The sequence below is a fragment of the Haemaphysalis longicornis genome, unplaced genomic scaffold (assembly GCF_048455015.1).
Source record: "Haemaphysalis longicornis isolate Haplotype H1 unplaced genomic scaffold, Haemaphysalis longicornis Haplotype H1 scaffold_9, whole genome shotgun sequence".
In the NCBI taxonomy this organism is placed as follows: domain Eukaryota; kingdom Metazoa; phylum Arthropoda; class Arachnida; order Ixodida; family Ixodidae; genus Haemaphysalis; species Haemaphysalis longicornis.
This window is the reverse complement of record NW_027526460.1, coordinates 4,919,117-4,923,992: the sequence shown is the minus strand read 5'-3', so window position 1 is coordinate 4,923,992 and position 4,876 is coordinate 4,919,117.

The following is a 4,876-nucleotide window of genomic DNA, read 5'->3' as shown; positions in this document are numbered from 1 at the left end:
CTCCCCGCCTTTTGTTATCTTTATTTCAGCCAGCATGGCTTGATACCTGACTTCAGATTTTCCGGTGTTTTCTCTTGAGAAAAACATTTTTGGATGCTTCCAGATGTTTTTTGGTTGCATTGCCTAATAAAAATGTCACAAAGTAGCTATTGTCACCAAAAAGTAAATACAGCATGCCTGAAACAAAACAAGCAGGTTAATTCCAAATTACACTGTGAGGTTGTGTATTCTCTTGGCACAAATTTGTAAATGTAGATCTACTTCTGCTGCTTACAAAAAAATGCGCGCAAACACGGGCAAATTTTTAGTGGTAGGCATTAAGGGTGTATGAAGAGTGTTTTTTGGTCTTGAAGCAAATACGAAGCGAACGATTAAGAAATTCGCAATTTCTCAAGGATGTTTCAGTTACTAGCTTATAGAAAAGTAGAAGGCTGAATTAGAAGGGTTTGCACAATTTTTTTGCGACTTAAAAACAGTTTAAGCATTTTGTGCCACTTTTATCTTTATTAATGACATTATATTTTATAGGGGGCAACGTTCATCATTACGTGGTGACCACAACCACAAGTGCTTCAGTGTTAGCGTAAGGAGAGTGTATATTCTGACATGCTAAGATTAACACATTTGCCCTTAAAAAAGTGCAAACAACAGTTCAGTATGAATGTCCATGTCAGTTTTAGGAAGGAAGCTATATTTGAATAGGGCAGCACGAGGCATTTAAAATTAGATTGATTTGTGAACCCTCGACAGCAAGCCATCGTGGTGTGGTAGAGTAATCCCTGCTCTGTGCTTGCCGGTGGTTCTCTTTTGATGAACTTTTGTTTTTAACTAGCACTTGCACTGCGAATGTTCCCGCATGCACGAAAATCATAAATATGGGTTCCATGAGGGGCATTTTATGCCTGAAGAGTTGAAACCGAAATTGGCGTGAGTGCATGATAACAAACATCGATGGTTCACAAGCAAACCAGCATCGCGAGGGCTGCAGTGTCATTGCTTTCTGAAGAAAGCTTTATCTCTGTGTCTAGGAGTGCAAAGCTAGACAAGTTTGTCGTTTTTCCTATGTCCCATAGAGAAATGAAAGGAACATAACTGGATTTAAAACAAGATCAACTTTGCGCATCATTTGCTTGTAAAACCAGGCACTCGAACCCAAAAAGGCTGCCTTTTTCTCTGCCGCAAATGATCGTGTAATGGTAAGTCACAAACACAGGCATCCACGCATGCAATAATAAAAGTAAACAGAGCAAACCGACAAATGGAAACAAAGGACGGGGGATCTGATTTTGGAAAGCTGGCTAATCACACAGCAGATGACCGATGATCCAAAAGTAGATGAAGAAAAGATCCAACGTTTATTGGTACTAGTACTGGCAATGATGAACCATTCGAATATTTTATTATGATTAGTATCAATTTTCGTGTAGCTATTTGCGGATCTCGTAAGCTAGCGGTGGTTTTTGTCTGCCCACGCCACGTAGCTCCGGCATCGCATTTCTTTCTGCATACATGAAGTGGCACCGCCATTCCAGGTTGGTCTAAAATGGCCTAGATGGAAGTCATTTTCCAATAGGCGAATATCTTTTTTTATTTATTTTTAACGAAATAGGTAAGTGCTGTCTTTGTTCTTAGGGTTAAACAAAACAGACCACAAAATGTGACCTTCATTGAAAGTTGGAGCCCGGACGGAGAAGCGGTTCTCTTAGAATAAATTTTTGAAGATGCTCATTTATCAATGTAACACCCTCGTAGATCCCGGTCGACGACTGGGATCTATCTGCCGGTCGGACGATTGTGATCTTTTAGGGGTAGATCCAGGGGTAGATCCCACGGTGCAGACTAGTCTCTAGCCCGCCATCGAGGCATAAAGACACTTCGCTGGCGATGGATCGCTCGCCTTGTGCGGAAAGGATCGCTCGTCAAGAATTCAAGGTGCGGAGCTTGGAGTAAAAAGGATGCAGGCACTATGCCGGCGTCGAGGATAGTTGCTTGCCCGGCATAACTGAGCTGCGCCGCGAGTACGCAACCGCAACTTGCTAGATTGCTCTAAGCGGAGCAATCTGTTGTTCTGTTTTACGTCGGATGGATTAACCCAATGCAAAATGCATGTGTTTGGGTTGGGACAGCATGACACTTCGTTAAAAGATAAATAAAGCGACTTCTCTGAACGAGTGTTTACTGCACTTTAAACTCGTGAAACATTCCGGAGGTTGGATAAATCATTCATTTGATGCTACTGCCTCTTAAAAATACCGGAGGAGTGCATCACAGGAGGAGGAGGAATAAATGTTTATTCCACGAGCGCTGGTGCTGCTGTTAGGGCACCCGCCCGGTGGGGGCGTCCCTAGTCCGGGATGCCCTGGCCTTGGCTGGCAGTCCAGGCCCTCTTCACCAGTATGCACTGGGTCCCAGGGTGCGGACTTTTCAGGCAAGTCACCCACTGCTCGTAAAATAGGGAAGGGTTGGGGGGTAGGCCTGGGGTTTGTCCGCACTCCCATACTTAATGGTATAGGGTGCCGGGTAAGGGTCAGAAATTCAGGTGGCCGGGTATATGGTGGGGTAGATGGCGTGGAGAAGGGTGCGATGAGGATATGAGTTGGCTTGTATTTTTCTCAGGCTGGTGGCTTCTTGTCTTGATAACTGGGGATGTGGAGCCGGGAATATTCTTCTGCTTTGGCAATAGTGGGCCAGAATATCTCCATATTTTACGAGAGGTTCTGTTTTGGGAGCGGCAGGCGATGTTTGTCCCTCGTAGATAATGGCCCAGTGTATGTGCGCGCGGGCAGCGGCATGGGCCGCCTCATTACCGGCGAGGGATGTGTGTCCGGGTACCCAGACGATTTCCATTTCGGGGTTGCTGGGGCCTGGGGTCTTTTGTTTCCTATGATTCTTCCTCCTCACAGTTTCATGAGCTTCCTGTCGTTGTTCTATAGCAGTTATGCGATTTTCAATAGTTGTCCAATCTCTCGGATAAGTTTTTCTAGCCTTTCGATATCCGACGGTGTGGGTGGCACGCAAGGTTTCTGCATTACTGCTGCAGCAGGCGTAACTTGTGATGTGCTCTCTGCCGGTGCCGGCATGATTTTTTGCAGATGAGTTAGCAGTTCTATGCGGCACTCGAGCTGTTCTGTGCGGGCTGCCTGGGCTTCTAACTGTTTCCTGAGTTGCGCATTTTCTTGCTCTAATTGCTGAATGCGGGGGCCGTTGTCAGGTGCAGGGATTTTCGGTGAAGGCAATGGGGGGAAGTCTTGTGGGGCGACAAATTCGGGTGCTACAACTGAAGACCAACTTTCTGGTTGCGCCGAGTGGTACTGGCGACGAGTGTTGTCCTGAACCTGGGTTGGAGGCGGCGGATGGGAGGCAGCAGCTGGTTGTTGGGGCTGTTGTTGGTAGGTTACCGTGGCCCTGGCTAGGTGTTCGCGGACATGCAGAGGTGGCGGTGGCGAGTGAAGCTTCTTGCGGCACTCTTTGGTTGCCGTGAGATGCGCGAGGCCGCATAGTTTGCATTTTGGGGTGCATGTGTGCTCGGCCGAAGGGTCTCGCTCGTGACATTGGGCACAGACGGTCACCTCCGGTGTCAGGCATACATTCCGCCGGTGACCGATGTCGCCGCACAAAGTACAACACTGTATGGATTGTCGGTAAGGCCTGCAGCGAGTGTGAAGTCCGTGTGATCTAATGAAAAACGGCACATGCGGGCCATAGAAAGTCACTACTGCTGATGTGGACTGTCCAAGTATTCTGGCCTGCACTATCCGTGGTCCTGACGATGCATGCATGTAGGGCAGTTCGGTGGTCATTCCAGGGTCTAGTTCGTGGATGACACCCCGCACCGTACCCGGAAAATGTTTTAAATACGGCTGGAGATTGTGTGGCGGCACCCAGAATGATGGACGTGACCTTGCCTAGCGCGGTAGCACACTCCTCGTTGGGGTACTGGTGACAATGAGGTTTTGGATAGCTTGCACGTGCACGGTTACCTGTTGGTTAAATGCTCTCTCTGGTATTTTGCTTGCCAGCTGTACCCCTGCCGTGATTTGGCGGTCGCTCCAGGTTGCGAGGCGTAGCCCGTCTCGTGGTCGATAGATGACTTTAAAGTCAGATTCAGGGAGTCTCGGCGCAATTAAAGGAGCCATGAAGAGAAAATACAACTTCGTTTAATTTGAAAGAACTAGGATTCAGTATCTCACTCAGCTCCATTAGAGCCACAAAAGATGCTTTTTTAACGAAAAAAAAGCAAGAAGTATTTAAAAACTTTCAAATTTTGCGCCACAGTGACGTGTTATGAGCAAGAATGACGTCATACGGGCCAACAATAAAACATAATTTTCAGTGCGTTAACTGCCCGTTAGCATTAAAGTGATGCGGTCAAATGGAACTAGAGGCCCCATTACAGACATCCAGTCATGTGTCGTCGCGATAGGTCAGTTAGACGGCCGCCAATCGCACAAACAAGGTTCCGTGACGTCATAGAAAAGTTGCGGGAAATTGGCTAAGGGGTCGCGACTGCTTCACACGTTTTCTTTAACATCTCCGTTATTTGTTCGAAGATTGCGATGATATTGGTATCATTGTTATCGCGACTAAGCAGTCTTTCTAATAAACCCAACTTGTATTTTGTCTTCATGGCTCCTTTAAGCGTAACTCGAGAAGGCTTACTTGGTGCGGGTTCCATGATCGGTGAGTAGGCCTGCTGCTTCACTTGGCGTCGTTTGGCTAGCATTTCCTGCCACGGTTCGGGGTGGTGGATTGTTCGTCCGCTAAGTTTGTCGTACTCCATTGCGGTGTCATGTTTTGGCTCCATCATCGGTGGAAATTGATCGCGTGCCGGCTGTCCCGGCACGCCAGCTGCGGCCCCAGCCGTCGTGGCGCAAGG